The sequence below is a fragment of the Lampetra planeri genome, chromosome 40 (genome assembly GCF_965212315.1).
Source record: "Lampetra planeri chromosome 40, kcLamPlan1.2.h2, whole genome shotgun sequence".
NCBI lineage: Eukaryota > Metazoa > Chordata > Hyperoartia > Petromyzontiformes > Petromyzontidae > Lampetra > Lampetra planeri.
The window spans coordinates 9,883,567-9,902,366 of NC_136146.1; positions in this window are offsets into that span (position 1 = coordinate 9,883,567).

Genomic DNA, 18,800 nt, shown 5'->3' on the forward strand with positions numbered 1-18,800 from the left:
ACTGTCGTGTTGTCCAGCCAGTGGGGTTGCCAACCCTCCGGGGTTGGCCCGGGACTCTCTGACCGGAATTCGGCCTCGATCTCCCAGCGACTCTCGACAACAACGCGGGCGATGTTGATACCGCCAGAGGCGTCATTTGACGACAATAAATGAAAGTGATCGTAATCCGTACAGGCGTGTCACAAATCCTCCCGGAGTAGCTCCAGGTCAGAGTCGGCAACCCTCCTCGAGAAGCGAACAACGGTCACGTGCAGTGACGCGTCCCCCCACCTCGCGGTGCCTCCCATGGGAAGGTTTCCCATTGGCTCGCCGCGACAGCAGCCGACGGGCGCCAGGCAGAGCGCCACTCAACTCCCTCGCCTGGTCTACAGGAGGTCGTGGGTTCTATCCCGACCCTGACGCCTGCTGTGTGTTTGGAGTTTATGTGTGTCTCTCTCTCATCATCATCACGGTGGCTAGGAGATGTCAACTCCCTCGCCTGGTCTACAGGAGGTCGTGGGTTCTATCCCGACCCTGACGCCTGCTGTGTGTTAGGAGTTTGTGTGTCTCTCTCTCTCATCATCATCACTGTGGCTAGGAGATGTCAAATCCCTCGCCTGGTCTACAGGAGGTCGTGGGTTCTATCCCGACCCTGACGCCTGCTGTGTGTTTGGAGTTTGTGTGTGTCTCTCTCTCATCATCATCACGGTGGCTAGGAGATGTCAAATCCCTCGCCTGGTCTACAGGAGGTCGTGGGTTCTATCCCGACCCTGACGCCTGCTGTGTGTTTGGAGTTTGTGTGTGTCTCTCTCTCATCATCATCACGGTGGCTAGGGGATCTCAAATCTCTCGCCTGGTCTACAGGAGGTCGTGGGTTCTATCCCGACCCTGACGCCTGCTGTGTGTTTGGAGTTTGCGTGTCTCTCTCTGTCTCCTCGCGATGACGTGGATTTGTCTCCGGGTCCTCCGGTTTTTCCATCCACATTTAGAAACATGAGCTTAGACCTCAGTGGGGCCTTACCTGGCAAAATAAAATAAACCAGTTTAGTTTTAGTTTCATCCGACGAAGAAGGCCCATTGTTGTTGTCGTCGAACGTGGTGCGGTGAGTTTGTTTGTTGTCTTGTGCTGGTGCTCCACTGCCAATGCAGGTGTAATAAAGGACTCTTTCACTGTGTCTGTCTCCGTTGTCCTTTATTTGGGTTCTTACAACTTGTCCCACACGGCCCTCGCTCAGACACTTCCCGCCTGGCAGCTTGACAGCTGCCGTCGCTCACGTAGCCTTTTCCCCACTCCCGATGCAGCTCCGCTGCAGGCTTCCCTCTCAGTCTCTCCGCCCTTGTGCAGTCTTTCAGCTGCTCTCACTGCAGCTACACCGCTGCTCTCCGTTCCACCCGTGCCCGGACACCGCTGGCCGACGGTGCCGAGTCTCACCGCGTGGCGATCTCGCCACTCTCCACCCTCTACCCTGCGTGGCCTCCTCCTGTCTTTATTCCCACACTCTCCTCCCGTCTCTTCCGGTTACCGCCCTTAAGAGCTTACCCCTCTCCCCCACGTGACCTAACCCCTCCCCCCGTGACGTCATATCTGCAAGGCCGTTTACGCCCGCATTACACCACCCTCCCCCGTGGAGAAAATTCCAGCCGTCCTCGGCTGAACAACAACAACAAGTAATGCGAGCGACCAACAACCATCAGACATGCAAGGACAACGAAGCATACAATAAATATAACAATAACAACAAGAACAAGAACAGTATAAATCAACGAAAAGTAAGGGACTTTGACCGCGTATGGGTCGCCGGCCCGTCCCGGATGGGCGGCGGCCCCCCTGCAGACCGAGAACGCGACGGGGTTTTAAGAGCGACAGGATCAAGACTTCCTGTTGCTATTGGAGGCCCGCCAACGTCACGGTCCCGTATCCCCGAAGGGCCAGAGTCCGGGGTGTCCCGCAATCGTGTCCGCGGCGGGGTCGGAAGGGCGGCGGGGCTCGGCGTCCCCACAGCCGTGGTAGGCCCACCCCGAGCAGAGTCTCCTGTCTCCTGCAGTGTCACGGCCGGCTTGTCTGTCCTGGAGGATCCTTCCGCGGCACGTCTGCTTTCGAGGCCTCCTGCTGGGGCGGACCTGGGATACGGGCCCAGCAGTCCCTGGCGTAATGGCCCTTACGACCGCAGCGGAAGCACTCGATGTCGTTGCGCCGCGCCGCAGGCCCCCCATCCCGGCGCTCCCGCGTCGGCGGCGCAGATCGCGGCCCCGGTCCACCGCGGGCCGACCATTGAGCAGAGGCGGCTGTCAGCTCCTGCGGGCCCCCCCCGTCAGGAACGTACACCGCCTTCTTGGGATCCCAACCCACGGCACCTCCCTCGATGATGGGCCCCCCCGTCCACGCCGTGACTTGCTTCCAACGGCGCAGGTTGAACTGGGCATCCAGACACTTTGCGGCCACCCGGGATGTCAGCTTTTCGTGGCCACACACCGGCATAGGGATCCCCAAATCCCGGAACAGCTCGAGCATTTTGCCCAAAATGAGGGGTTCGAGTAGGTCAGGCTCCGTCTCCGGGTATGCGGCCATGGCTAACTCCAAGACAGCACCCCTGTATGCCACCGGCGACTCCTCAGGTGCTCGCTGGCGTTGAACAAACCGGCGGTGAGCATCATCCGGCGGCTCGTATGCATCCGCCATCTCGTCGAAAACTCCTCTCAACGTTTTCTTTTTCTCGGCCTTTATAGAACGGAAGAATCGCACCGACTCGTCGTCGAGAAGAGTTGGTAGAACCTCCAGTGCCTCTGCGTCAGTCCACCTGGCGGAGCGCACCGCCGCCAAAAATCTGCAGGCGAAAGCACTCCAATCGCCACCGATGGAGAATTCTTTAACGGTTGTCAGATGACGACTGCGACTCCTTGCTGCGCCGTCCTCAGCAGGTGACTCATCACGCGGCATATTCAAAATGGCGTCGCATCGCAACGTGTCCAAGATGGCTGCCCCCCGCCGCAGAGAGCGCAAGATGGCGGCTTCCCGCCGTTCTTCCCCTGCCACGCCCAAGATGGCGTCTTCGTGCCGCGTGGCAGATGGCGCTGACAGCGCAGGCAAGGCGGAGGCCTGCGAATCACCACCGGGCCTCCCCGACGCCGTCCTCGGCGTGACGAGGTCGCACAGTTGCGCCAGCACGATTTTCAAGGTCTCCAGCTGCGCCGCCATCTGTCTCCATCGTAAGTCCGCGTCCTCCGGCGTGGACGGGTCCACCGACACGGCGACATCTTGTACTCCCTGACCCGTACTCGTTCCCGCACGGATCTCCTCCTCCATCGCAGGCAGGTCCACCGCCTGAGGAAGGTCGTCGTCGTCGGATGATGTAGCAGATGATGGTGCAGGAAAATTCTTTCTTCTGAGCTGTTTTGACATGCCGTTTGACTTCTGACACCAGTGTAATAAAGGACTCTTTCACTGTGTCTGTCTCCGTTGTCCTTTATTTGGGTTCTTACAACGTGTCCCACACGGCCCTTCCCGCTTGGCAGCTTGACAGCTGCCGTCGCTCACGTAGCCTTTTCCCCACTCCCAATGCAGCTCAGCTGCAGGCTTCCCTCTCAGTCTCTCCGCCCTTGTGCAGTCTTTCAGCTGCTCTCGCTGCAGCTCCACCGCTGCTCTCCGTTCCACCCGTGCCCGGACACCGCTGGCCGACGGTGCCGAGTCTTACCGCGTGGCGATCTCGCCACTCTCCACCCTCTACCCTGCGTGGCCTCCTCCTGTCTTTATTCCCACACTCTCCTCCCGTCTCTTCCGGCTACCACCCTTAAGAGCTTACCCCTCTCCCCCACGTGACCTAACCCCTCCCCCCGTGACGTCATATCCGCGAGGCCGTTTACGCCCGCAATACACAGGTGCAGCAGCAGCAGCATCGTCGCCCAACACGCGGCGGCGTTTATCATTCACCGCCAGCCAGCCGCCCGGTCTCAGCTTCGATTGACATTCATTCATTTCGCATTACTATTGTCCCCCCCTCCCCCCCACATTCTCTCGTCATCTGTTCAACCTCCCTTTCCGTGGGTGGCTGTCGAGGAGGAGCCGTGCCCTTGGCTTGTCAGGAGAAGGCGGTACAGCGACGTGGCGACTAATCTCCATCTGTTCACATCGGTTCGGGGCTATATCGATCGTTGTGCCACCCCTCGCGTGAGCCGTGGCTTTTTTTGTATCTCTCCGGGCGCTCCGGTTTTCCTCTCTCGTGATGAACAACCGTTCACCAGGACCCATCGTTCACCAGGAACTCTCCCGGCGAACACGTCGCCGGTCTCTTGCGTGGCTTCCCCGGCTAATCGAGTGGATGTTTGTTTATAATTAAAAAGGCACCGTGCCCTCGTGGTGCCGAGGCTTAGCGGGCGGGTATCGCGTGTGGCCGCCTTGCGTGGCGGTGTCGTTGTAAATGTTAATATCATAAAATATGCCGCCCCTGTAAAATAAACACCGAGGCATTGTGGGTGGGTGGGGTGGGGCGGGGGGTATAAATGCAATTATAGGATATGACAGAAAATGACAAGCCAAATCTAGATCAGAAATCCAGCCTCCCAGAAGGACACTGTGTGTGAGCGGTTAACGCTACGCTGTGCTACGAACCCGGCGACCCTGGTTCGATTCGACGATTATCTGAACCGGTCTTGGGCCTCCCTTAGGTCGACTCTGCCTCAAATGAGCACCTGGTGCGGTGTGTAAACATCGCCACTAGGGCGACAAAGGCGGCAGGGCGTGGTGCTGGCCACCCACCCCTCGTGTACCGTTCCGGCCTTTATAGGTGCTCGCGATCAGCACTTGCCCCAAAAGTCTGCAAAGGCTATACGGGGGATCTTTGTGCACTTGTGTCCCCCCCCGCCCCCCCCACACAGTCTGGCTAAGCTTTGGGGGGTGGGGTGCATCTTTATCTTTCCCTCCGCTCGCGCGTGCGGTGCATGCGGATGCACGCCTCGAATTCACGATCCGCACAGCCGCATGACTTGACAGCCTTAATAGGCGCTCACTGACAGCTACCTGGGGTCAGCGATGACAAACCCGGGGGTTGCTGCGGCCGCGGCTGGGATGCCTTCCGGCATACGTTACGCACGCGCGTGGAGATGATTGCGCGGGCGCGCTCGTCTGTTTTGTCCTGCGGGGAGCGGTGGCGCAGCGGTCAGCGCGCCCAGCCACCCAGGAAAGCCTGCGGCTCGAGTTGAATGACGAACGACGTAGGGGGCCCCCTCCTCTAGGTCAACTCGGTGTGTCGATGTCGCTCGGTGTGGGGAGCCAAAGGCGGCCGGCCGTGATGCTGGAAACCCACCCACCGCCTGCCACCATCGTGGTTTTTTTTGTCGTGACTGCTAGTCGCGAATAGCACTTGCCCGAACCGTCTGCTAAAGTCTATACGGGTAACCTTCGTCTTTACCTTTGTGCGAACTCTCGTGACCCGGAGAGAACCAAACCCATTCGCGTTCCGTGACCGCGTCACGTCGGTTGAGGCTCAAATTGGTGGAAATTCCACATTCCTATGGCAGGAGGAGGTAGGGGGCGGCGAGGGGGGAGATCTGACCGAAGTTAAACAAAAGGAGTGAATCAATGAACGTGACCACCTGTGGCTCGTTGCGTCGTGATGATCCTGGTTTCACGTCAACCTTCCCCTCCCCCCTCGGCTATTTGTGTGGCAGCCCCGGGGAGGGTTACGGACCGGCACTGGACCGACATCTTAATCAGAGGCGCCGGGGATCTCCCTCGCTACAATTATGCAAATAATTAATTAATGCCCCCCCCCCGCCCCTCGCCGCTGAAGCTCTCCGGCTCACGCGCCGCCCATTGGTAGCCTCGTCCACCTCTAGCTTCGTTATCTCGTGCTCACAAACACAGGGCTGGGGGAGACGTGCCAGTGTGAATGTGCAATGTTGAGACGTGCCAGTGTAAATATACAATGTTGAGACGTGCCAGTGTGAATGTGCAATGTTGAGACGTGCCAGTGTGAATGTACAATGTTGAGACGTGCCAGTGTGAATGTGCAATGTTGAGACGTGCCAGTGTGAATGTGCAATGTTGAGACGTGCCAGTGTGAATGTGCAATGTTGAGACGTGCCAGTGTGAATGTGCAATGTTGAGACGTGCCAGTGTGAATGTGCAATGTTGAGACGTGCCAGTGTGAATGTGCAATGTTGAGACGTGCCAGTGTGAATGTGCAATGTTGAGACGTGCCAGGGTGAATGTGCAATGTTGAGACGTGCCAGGGTGAATGTACAATGTCGAGACGTGCCAGGGTGAATGTACAATGTTGAGACGTGCCAGTGTGAATGTGCAATGTTGAGACGTGCCAGTGTGAATGTGCAATGTTGAGATGTGCCAGTGTGAATGTGCAATGTTGAGACGTGCCAGTGTGAATGTGCAATGTTGAGACGTGCCAGGGTGAATGTGCAATGTTGAGACGTGCCAGTGTGAATGTGCAATGTTGAGACGTGCCAGGGTGAATGTGCAATGTTGAGACGTGCCAGGGTGAATGTACAATGTCGAGACGTGCCAGGGTGAATGTACAATGTTGAGACGTGCCAGTGTGAATGTGCAATGTTGAGACGTGCCAGTGTGAATGTGCAATGTTGAGACGTGCCAGGGTGAATGTGCAATGTTGAGACGTGCCAGGGTGAATGTACAATGTCGAGACGTGCCAGGGTGAATGTACAATGTTGAGACGTGCCAGGGTGAATGTGCAATGTTGAGACGTGCCAGTGTGAATGTGCAATGTTGAGACGTGCCAGGGTGAATGTACAATGTTGAGACGTGCCAGGGTGAATGTGCAATGTTGAGACGTGCCAGTGTGAATGTGCAATGTTGAGACGTGCCAAGGTGAATGTGCAATGTCGAGACGTGCCAGGGTGAATGTACAATGTTGAGACGTGCCAGTGTGAATGTACAATGTTGAGACGTGCCAGGGTGAATGTACAATGTCGAGACGTGCCAGGGTGAATGTACAATGTTGAGACGTGCCAGGGTGAATGTGCAATGTTGAGACGTGCCAGTGTGAATGTGCAATGTTGAGACGTGCCAGTGTGAATGTACAATGTTGAGACGTGCCAGGGTGAATGTGCAATGTTGAGACGTGCCAGTGTGAATGTACAATGTTGAGACGTGCCAGTGTGAATGTGCAATGTTGAGACGTGCCAGTGTGAATGTACAATGTTGAGACGTGCCAGTGTGAATGTGCAATGTTGAGACGTGCCAGTGTGAATGTGCAATGTCGAGACGTGCCAGTGTGAATGTGCAATGTCGAGACGTGCCGGTGTGAATGTGCAATGTCGAGACGTGCCAGTGTGAATGTGCAATGTCGAGACGTGCTAGTGTGAATGTGCAATGTCGAGACGTGCCAGTGTGAATTAACAATCTTTAAAGGTGCCAATGTGAATGTGAAATTTTGAGACGTGCCGGTGTGAATGTACAATGTTTAAAGGTGCCAGTGTGAATTTGCAATGTTGAAATGTGCCAGTGTGAATTTACAATTTTGGACCACCGAAACAAACGAATATGTTTATATATTAAAATATCTATACAGCAAACCCTCAATTTAACATTTACAACTGTAAATCCACAATATTTACAATATTTACAATTGTAGATTTACTCTCCAACACGATGGCTCTGGCTGTGTGATGGGCTGTGTGTCTCACTGGCGCGACCACCGTTGCGATGATTCTCTTGCGTGGGTGCGCTTGCCTCTCACAGCGCAGTTGGCAGCGCCGCAGCTTGTGTTACACATAGACATGACATTAACCTGTTAATCCCCCTAATCTCTCTGCCTAATCTCTCCCATCAACATAGTGCCAATCTCCCATTAACACTGCTGTTGTGCGCATATGCGGGACGGTGCTCTTGTGCGGCGATGGAAGCTCATGTCATGCGAATCTCTCTCCTTAATCTCTCTCCCTAATCTCCCCCATTAACACAACTGACGTGCTTGCGTCCGGGGATGGAATTCCTTTCCAGCCCAGACTCCGCTTGCTTGCACATCACCACATATATAACGTCTTGTTGTAACAGCTCTCTCGTTGATCTTCTTGTTTTTTTTGGTAAAGTCACGTAGAAGGAAAATAATAAAATAATAAAAATAAAACATAATCAAATAATTCTCACGACGTTTCGGCCACAACGCAAGCTGCCTTCTCGACAGACCTGTTCTCCACCTGAAGACGGCTGCTTGCGTTGTGGCCGAAACGTCGTGAGAATTATTTTATTATGTTTTATTTTTATTATTTTATTATTTTCCTTCTACGTGACTTTACCGAAAGAACCAAGAAGATGAATCCCTGCAGTCACGAAAGCTTTAAATCGAAAGCTCTCTCGCTGGTTCAGCAGTTCCACTGCTGGATTATTTTTTTCCGCCTGAGGACGGCGCTTGTGTCGCAATCGCAACGTCGTGATTTATTTATTTATTTATTTTTCTACCTACGTGACTTTACCGAAAGAACCAAAGAGTATGGGCTGAAGTTGTAACTAATTGGCACGTTTTGATTACGTAACAAACCTTAGTGGATGTGTCGGGTGGTGGAGGGATACGACACATTCATACTTTACGCAATCTAGGCCAAAAACTTCTATCATGAATATTATTGGTCGCGAAAGCCCACTACATGTCAAACTGTTATTATTACCGTGTCGATTTTTTTTGTGTAAAGGATTAACAATGTTGCATTATTGCCATCACTGAACTACCAGTGAGTAGTTTGAGTGTGCTAGGGTGGTGGACTTAGTGCTCAAAATGCGTCATTTGGCCATTAACAGACACTCGGTATTCATACTGTCAACACCTTATCAGTTCCCTACCTTATCACAGACCAATTCAGGCCTTATTGGTCACCACATGTCCTTATAAATCTCAACGTTCATCTTACAAAGTCCCATCACAAGGGAGAAACACAAACGGCTATAGTACGCCGTATAGATCTGAAAACTCAATTTCCCTGTACAAGAATACGAGTAAACCGAATGCGTTGACAGGTATGGATATTCTTTGGACACCCCCCCCTCCTCCTATTAGTCTGTTAAACCGAGGGTGTGCTGTACTGTAATCTACATAAACAACAACGTCGTGCTGGAAATTACATTGTAAAAAGAAAAGGGAAGAGAAAGTCGAAAACACTGGGACTTGAATCAATCATTCTTTGGTTATTTCGGTAAAGTCACGTATAAAGATAAAATAATAAATTAAATAATAGCATACGACGTTTCGATAGCAACACAAGCAATCATCATCAGGTATAAATGAAATTGCAACAACAAATCTAACCAGAAAACTATAGACAGACATATAAGCAGACAGATATCACCAAGATACATAGAGAGAGCAACACAGGTACAGAGAGGGAGATCGTCTCTGTGGGGTGGCCTTAAATAGACAGGGGGCGGAGGCAGAGAGAGGGAGGAGGGTTAGAGAAAAAATGTACATGTCAATGAGTACGAAGAGACGCGTAGTAAAGTACGCAGGCTTGAACATAAAGAGAGAGGGGGAAAGAACTTTAATCAATCACCAGACCCCATTGTTTCATCAAGGCCAGGAGGTAAATTGATTTCAGAATCAAAATCCAGAGTGGCTGAGTGCAGAGTCGCTGAGTGTGGAGCTGCAGTGTGCAGAGTCACTGAGTGTGGAGTTGCTGAGTGTAGGATAAGTGAGTTGCAGAATAGATGAGAGCGGGGAAAAGTCAAGTGTATGTGACCGTACAGATAGTTGTAGGAGTGCCTACAACTGGCGCGAGAATAGGTGGAATAAAGTGTAAGCAGGTGACGTGTTCCAATGTGTCGGTGTGAGTCATTTAACAAGAGACTACACTAGTACAGTCCTAACTGGTTGTTGTGTGTTGGAGAGTAAACCCACTGCAACATTTACAATTATAGTGTAACGTATAGTGTAGTGTATAGTGTAGTGTATAGTGTGTAGTGTAGTGTATAGTGTAGTGTATAGTGTAGTGTATAGTGTAGTGTGTGTTGGAGAGTAAACCCACTACAATATTTACAATTTGAGTTCCGTGACGTTTCGCCGGTGATTACAACAACGAGCAGCATCAGGCGACAGCCACAGAGTCGCAGAGAAATCCTTCTGCTGTTTCGGTTTTAAACTGAAGGCTGGGTGAATGTAATGCTGTCACTTGTGAGACAACTCAGGCGCGAATAACACACTGGGTTGTAAAATTACTCATTTAAATTACAGTGGACATTCATTTCCGCTTAGGTTATTCATAGTTAATCGGCACATAATTACATAAATATTTACGCGATCTAAACCAAAAAAAAACCTTTATTATGGATAATATTGCTCGCGAAATCAGAATCTTTACTTGGTGCTGGAGGATGATGAATCCTATGAGCTGTGAAGCTCTTTGTCGCTGATGTCCTGTCGGTAATTGTGATGGCCACGTGATTTTGATTTTAGCATGGGGTGGCTGCAGAGGCAGACTGAGGCTATGAGGGTCCTACGGCTGACAGGAGGGAAGGGCCTACGTTATTATCTGTGAAGTATTGGAAATGACGGCAGGAAACTCCTTGACGGGTAACACACTTCTTTTATTAAATCTTCGCTTATCTCGATACAACGTGTGGTCTCTATTCTTCCGAGTACGGTCACCAGACACCGGTACAACTCGTAACCCCTATTCTTCTTATAACACACTGTACTCGTCTCGTGTAGACCCTCCGCCTCTGTCTACACTCTTCACTCGTCTCGTGTAGACTCCAGGCTTATGGCTACACACACCTCACTCGTCTCGTGTAGACTCGTCTCGTGTAGACCCTATGCCTCTGGCTACACACACATCACTCGTCTCTTGTAGACTCTTCTCGTGTAGACTCGTCTCGTGTAGACCCTATGCCTCTGGCTACACACACATCACTCGTCTCGTGTAGACCCTAAGCCTCTGGCTACACACTCTGCATGCTGACACTGCATGCTCACCCTACACTCCGCCTCTGGGTTACACAGAGTCCCGGTCCTTACAGGACAGCGGGACTGGGTACCGCAGGGCCCTATCTCTTCCTCCCGTCTTCAGTCTTCGCTGGTTACACTCTCCCCGTGCGCCTGTGCGCATCACCTTATATAGTCCCTCCTCCCGGGAGACGGAGCGGATGCGGACCTCGATGCGAGCATCGCTTCTTAGTGAACCAATCACAACGCGCTATCTCTACGATCCTCTTTTCCCCAACGCGTGTTTCCACTCACCAACCAATCACGCCGCGCTGCCACCCGATCACTCCCACACCAGCGCGTCACCGGCACCCAGCCAATCAGCACCACACAACCCACGATCCCGCGCTGACCCCTGATCCCTCACCGTCAGCGCACGTCACCACACACACATCCAATCACGACGCGCTGGCACCTGATCGCTACCCCAGCGCGTATCACCACTACATCTGTATTCCATATTGCTAAGACAATATATATTACATTATCAAACATTTATTTACGTATCGATTTACATTTAACACGTTTATTCGACTAAACGTAAATTCGTCAAACGTAAGCACTGCTTTTTTGTGAGTTTAGTTTGTTGTCCTTTCCCTGCACCTCCGATTAGCATGGTCGGCTATGTACAGTGCAAAAGAAGTTCAACAAACCACTTAAAATGTGTTTTTATCAGATCAGGTCCCACTGATGGCTCAACGAAGTGGCTTATCATCATCACGCGGCAATTTATAGCAGCCACATACTCGAAAGGCGTAATGTTGCGTCAAAATGTGGAGGGAAAAAGCAGAGGACCCGGAGAAAAATCCATGCGACCACATAAACTCCAAATGTACATCAAGCGTCAGGGCCGGGATCGAACCCATCCCTCTCTCTGGTCTATCACGTGACCTGCTGCCAGTCAGGGCTGCTGTAGCTGCAGATCCCCTTCCCTGCCAGCAACCAGCGCTATGCTGTTAAGTCAATCACTACACTCATTGATTCTCACAAACATTACATGTGTCACAGCTTTTGCTACTTTGGCAAAGTTGCACGACCGGTGTCATCGTAATGAATAATACATTAATAGCTCAGTGGTCTTCGCCTGGTAGGTGTGGGGTGGCTTTAGTGTTGTATGTGTATGTGTCCGTGTGTCTTGTACTTTGCACTACTGTCGTGTTTTGTATTGTTTGTTGTTGTAACATTCATACCCCGTGTCGCTGCTGGAAATCTGTGAAAAAGAGCTTCATAGCTCATCGGATTCCTTCTCCAGTATAAATAAATCTTAATCCGATTCTGTAATTTAAAGAAAAAATCACGATACATTTTCCATGGCCATCGCTCATCTGCCACTTCAACGTGGAACGGAGGGCCTTGAACTCGGGTGGACAACACACACGAGGGCCTGAGGCAATGAGTTGCCTCCCGGTTAGTCCGGCCCTTGGGGTGGATGGGATTGCCAGGCAACGTGATGGGCCCGCATGCCCGTGGCATATATACCGCTAAACCAGAGGCGAATCATCGTACGCTGGGCTCGCAAAGACAAGGCGGTACAGCAAGAGGACCGATCTTCACTCTATTCTATCTGTACAGGGATAGAGCGTTGTTCCCTCGCTCAAGGCATGAGGGGTTCCTCGGGGCGCTCCGGTTTCCGACTCCCAAACGTGAATAATAACAAACAAAAAACATTATGATTAATAATCCACACAACTCATTATGAATTATAATAATTAACACGAAGAATTATGAATAATAATACACACAACTCATTCTATTTTTGGGTCTTTCGGTAATAACAAAAAACTACGACGTTTCGATCGCAACACCAGCAATCGTCATCAGGAGAAAAAAGAGTGGGAAAGCTGCTGAAGCAGGCTGTTTTTGAAGGTTTGAAATGGGCGTAGCCCAAGGGTCATGCACGAAGTGGGCGGGGCTAGTGATGTTAAAGTGAGAAATTTGCAAGTCAATGTAAGTTTGGAGAGCTACCTCCACAACGACGGCGCAGAGGTGGCCATTGTATTGTGAGAGATTGGCAAGTCAATGTAAGATCGCAGAGCCACCATTGAGCCATCTGGTCTCTTTTCAATTAAAACATCCAAGAATGGTAACTTGCCGTCCTTTTCCACCTCCATGGTGAATTTGATGGCTGGGTGTATGGAATTTATGTGGTTGAGGAATTGGTTTAGAGCTGGTCGGCCATGTGGCCAGATAACGAACGTGTCATCTACGTACCTCTTCCACAAGGACGGACCAAGAGTGGATGCCTGGATGGCATCTGTCTCAAAATTTTCCATGAAAACATTGGCTACAACTGGAGATAATGGAGAACCCATTGGGGTACCTTCAACTTGTTAGTAGAATGTTCCATCCCAGGTGAAGTAAGTGTTGGTGAGGCAGTGTCTCGCCAGAGCCGGTACATCAGCATTCAGTCCTTGTTGGACCAAATCTTCAATGATTGCAATGGTGTCAAGCACAGGAACTTTGGTAAACAAAGAGACCACATCGAAACTAACGAGCAAATCACCTGGAGACAGTGAGATGTCCTTAATTAACGATACCAAGTGATCTGAGTTGAGTACAGCTAAGGTGGTCTTACCAGTGAATGATTGTAAGGCGTTAGACAGAAACCGGCCAGCTTGTAGGTGGGTGAGTCAATGATGGAGACGATTGGACGAAGGGGTGTCCGCTCTTTTTGGATTTTTGGTAAGCCATACAGTCTGGTGGTCTAGCAGCAGAGGGTTTTAAGGAAAACCGTTTGGTTGGTTCGATCAAAGATGTCGAATCAGTGATGATAATGTTGGTTTTCGTAATGAGGCGGTTGGTGGGATCTCTTCATTTTGGTATAGCTACCATCATTAAGTAGGTCCTGAATTTTGTTATTGTGTGTGGTTTTGTCCATGATGACTGTGGCATTGCCCTTGTCGGTTGAGAAGATGACAATGTCATCTCTATTTTTCAATTGAGAAAGCTCAAGGCGCTCATCCTTGCTGATGTTGCTAATAGGTGTCTTAGCGTTTTTGAGGATTGCAGCGATTTCCGATCTTGCCAACGTCTGCAGTGATGTATCCCAAACCCTCAAGGGCCACGTAGACCTGGGCAATGATACCATCAACTGGGATGTGTTTAGGGGTGACTGCGAAATTCAACCCTTTGGCTAGAACCGATTTTAGGCTGTCTGAATTTGACTGTTACTCTGATTGATAACAATCTTGTCAACGTCTAACTTTTTGATGTGTGGATCTGGCTTCTTCTTGCAAAGGAGGTTGAACTTGGAAATCAAGTTATCTTTACATTTCGCTGACATTGAGGCGGCTGAAGAGGCTGCCATGTTATCTACATGTTCCTAATCAGATGTAGACATTTTTTCCGTCAATGTTAAGTGTGATTTCAGGAGAGTCTTGTCTAAATTGTCTCGTTCAAATCGGAGCAACCTTACTTTACCGAAAGACCCAAGAATATGAATTCCTGCAGTTATGAAAGCTTTAAGTCAAGATACAACTCATTATGAATAATAAACACCACAAATTATGAATAATGATAAACACAACTCATTATGAATAATAGTGATAAACATAACTCATGAATAATGATAATAATGACAGACACAACTTGTGAATATAAAGTGATAACACAACTCATCTTAAATAATACTAAGCAACATAACTCGGCATCAATCAGCTGAGAACATCTTAGAAATAAAGACCGCATTGTAGCAGTGGCATCATCATCAGCAACAGCAGTAGCAGGACCCTCCTGATCATGACTCACACGACTTAGCATGACCCTTCTGGATAAGTATTACTACTAACAACCTACTCGTCGAGTTTCCTGACTGGCTGCTGGCTGGACTCCTCTCCACCCCACCGAAGCTAGCTGGGTAGCTGGCTACGTGGCATTTTTGCGAGTAACAAATAAGCGTAGATATGAATTGACACAGCACCAGAAGTGAGAAAACCTTTAATAACAATATAAATAGTCGATGAAAGCGACGCCAAAAAGGTGGAAGTAATGAATACAATTTGTGCTCAGATTGTCATTAATATTGATCTATATTTAATCAATACCATACGTATGTACTTTATACAAACAAGAAACACACTCGCGGTACACACATTGTCACAGGCACAGGAGCGAGAATAGGAAATGTCTCGAGTCTGTGTTGGAACGGTGGGGGGCGGCAGGGAGTCGACAGCGCGGATGTCTGGAAATTGCAGAGGGCAGGCACAGCAGAGGAGAATGAGTGACAGCCCCACCGAGTGAGATGAGAGGGGAGTGAGATGAGAGGGGAATGGAGTGAGATGAGAGGGGAGTGGAGTAAAATGAGAGGGGAATGGAGTGAGATGAGATGAGAGGGGAGTGGAGTGAGATGAGAGGGGAGTGAGATGAGAGGCGAGTGGAGTGAGATGAGAGGAGAGTGGAGTGAGATGAGAGGGGGTGGAGTGAGATGAGAGGGGAGTGGAGTGAGATGAGAGGGGAATGGAGTGAGATGAGAGGGGAGTGGAGTGAGATGAGATGGGAGGGGAGTGGAGTGAGATGAGAGGGGAGTGAGATGAGAGGGGAGTGGAGTGAGATGAGAGGGGGTGGAGTGAGATGAGAGGGGAGTGGAGTGAGATAAAAGTTCACTCTGATCTTGACTCGATACACAATTTAAATCGATAAATTAACAACAACAATAACAAAATCCGTCACAATGTCATTAATCCGGTAGAATGTTTACCCTTTCTCTACCATGCACTCACGCGTGTGTGTCGTGTTGTTGGTTGTTGTAGCGTTCTGACCCCGTGCCCCGACTGGACATCCGTGAAAAACGATCTCCACAGCGTATCGGATTCCTCCTCCTCCGGTGTAAATACAGATTCATTAGGCAGTCAGAGGGCCGCGCGTTCGTTGCGATGGGGCGAACTTCGTTTAAGTGTGAGCAGAGCCGACGCGCCCAATTGGGACTCGACCGCTCACTTGTAATGCGGAGGGCGGCCTGCGGTGCCAATTAAAGCGGAAGGCCAATTACGCACCAACCGAGACCCACAGCGGCCGCGAGCGGCATAGGTGAGAGAGAGAGAGGGAGAGAGAGGGGGAGAGAGAGAGAGAGAGAGCAACGCGAGATGTTGACTACCTCGTCTGGTGTCCAGGAGGTCGTGAGTTCCAGCCCGACCCTGACGCCTGCTGCTGTATATTTAGAGTCTGCGTGGCTCTCTCTCTCTCTTCCCGTGGTCGCGTAGATTTTTCTCCAGTTCCCGCGGTTTTCCCTCTCCACATTTAGAAACAACACCACGCGTTTACAGTATTTGACTGTGACACATTTCCAAGTGGGGATGATAAGCCACATGGTTGAGCTATCATTTGTGATCGACAGGTCGCTTCTGAAATAGAGCTGCACAGCTCAGTGTGGTCTTACCAGGTAAATAAAAAAAATGTTTAGTTTAGGAGGTTGGACTTCTTTCGCGCCGTACGTAGCCAACCGTTGCTAATCCCGCGGTGTGGAACATCGCTCTTGAGAACACTCCAGTGCGCCTTACTGCTTCCCATGCACGCGGTGTGCACGTTCAGCGCTCCTAGCCCGGCAGTGGAAATTCCACGTTTCTATGGCAGGGGTCAGTGTGAGCCAGATAGCTCGTGTTTCGAGAGCAATGCATTGTGGGTGTATTGTCACACGTCGAGGTGCGTGAGAGAGAGGGCGAGAGAGGAAGAGAGAGAGACGTGGCCACGTATCTGGGGTCGACCTTCCATCATCATCATCAGTGGATAGATCACTGATGATGATGACGATGCAAAGTGATTGGGCATGGGCAGAGGGGATGCCACGGCGGTGGGATGTTCTCTTTCTCGCCTGGTATGCAGGAGGTCGGGGGTTCGATCCCACTCCACTCCCCTCCACGCGTTTAGGGGATTTCGCTGCTCATATTTCCACACGATGATAAGCCACTTCGTTGGGCTATCATTCGTGATGGCCAGGCCAGGGCTGCTGAATAGAGCTACATAGCTCAGTGGGCCCTACCTGGTATATGTTTTGCTATGTATAGAAATAATCTCGGGTGCAGGGCAGGCGCTGCGGGTGACGTGGGCAGACCACAGGCAGGACGAGAGATGGCGATGGAGTTTGGGAGGCCTTCGTCACCCAGCAGGAGATAGATCTCGGCTAAGGTTGATGGTGAGAATGGTGATTACAACCTGTCCATATGTGAACTCACCCCAACCTCCCTGTCCAACCCCCTGGGGGTGGGGGGTCCGGTCAATCGCGGTGACGGGAGCGGAGGGAGCGAGGGAGGGGAGGGAGGGAGAGGAGCGAGCGAGCGAGGGAGAAGAGGGAGGGGAGCGAGGGAGGGGAGGGAGAGAGGGAGAGGAGCGAGGGAGGGTTAAAGAGGATTGGGGTAGCGCAGGGGTCAGAACACCGCTAAACCCGAGCCCAGGGGTCGGCAACCAAAATAACAAGCAGAGACTTTTTTATTTATTTATAGAAATTCGGTAAAACCGTCAGTCCGCAGTGCACGGCGTGGTGAGCACGAGAGCGGCGGGTCCTTCGCCACGTGACCAAGCGGCAGTCCTTGAAGAGCCGCATGCGGCCCGCTCCGTGCCAGATCGGCTGCCCCATCCCCCCCGAGCGCCCTTCCACTCTAAGCCCCTGCCCTACCCTGCCCCTCCATGCTCTGCCCCTTCCTGCCCTGCCCCGCGACGTCTGCTGTCGCGTACTGGGCAGCTAACGTCATAGCCCGGGCTGTAGCGGCTTTCCACCAGCCGCCGGCCGCCCTAGTTAATTCCTCTCTGGTTAATACCACCCTGGTTAATCCCGCGGTGGCTTTGTGATTCACCACAACACTTAAAACGCACCGTTGGCATATTTATTTTGCGACTAATCTGCTCTACGACGACGCCGGTGATTATTCTGCGTGGTGCATTCACTGTATGTGTGATAGACTTCTTTCACACCGTACGTAGCCAACCGTGCGAATCGGAGAGATTTGTGTCCGGGTATGGCCTGTGCCTCTAACAGGGAGACGGTGCTTGCCTCTAAACATCTTGGCAGTTCACCAGCATTGGCTGTGAACCACATTGGTTGCGAGGCGCCGCGGTGGCGAGATGTTAACTCCCTCGCCTGGTCTACAGGAGGTCGTGGGTTCGCTCTTGACCCTGACGATGCCTGAGTGAGATGTTAACTCCCTCGCCTGGTCTGCAGGAGGCCGTGGGTTCGATCCTGACCCTGACGATGCCTGAGTGAGTCTGTGAGATGTTTACTACCTCGCCTGGTGTACAGGAGGCCGTGGGTTCAATCCTGACCCTGACGATGCCTGAGTGAGTCTGTGAGATGTTAACTCCCTCGCCTGGTGTACAGGAGGTCGTGGGTTCAATCCTGACCCTGACGATGCCTGAGTGAGTCTGTGAGATGTTTACTACCTTGCCTGGTATACATGGGGGTCGTGGTCGCATGGATTTTTCTCCGGGTCCTCCGTTTTTTTCCGTCCACGTTTAGAATCAATATCACGTGTTTAGAGTATTTGGCTGCTATACATTTCCACACAATGGTAAACCACTTCGTTGAGCTATAATTTGTGGCCAGGTCGCTTTTGCAATAGAGCTACATCGATTAGTGGGGGATTACCTGGTAAAATATTAATAGTTTCACAGTAAAAACTAGAGAAGGCTGACTGCTGATGAGACGCTGAATGTCGAAACACGTGCATAGTTTTGCTTGCACTGAATCGATGTTTGCTGAACGTATGAACTCGTGGATGGAACCCGTGTGGATGATGGGATGTCTAAAACATATATTACGTGGAGGAGACATATGGAGGCGTTTTCCGGGTCAACATAGATCGTTGGTATAACGTTGGGATAACGTTGGTATGTGGTTAAAATCGTCGGGCCAACGTTGTACCAACGTCCCTTTTTCTGAGCAGCTACCCAGTA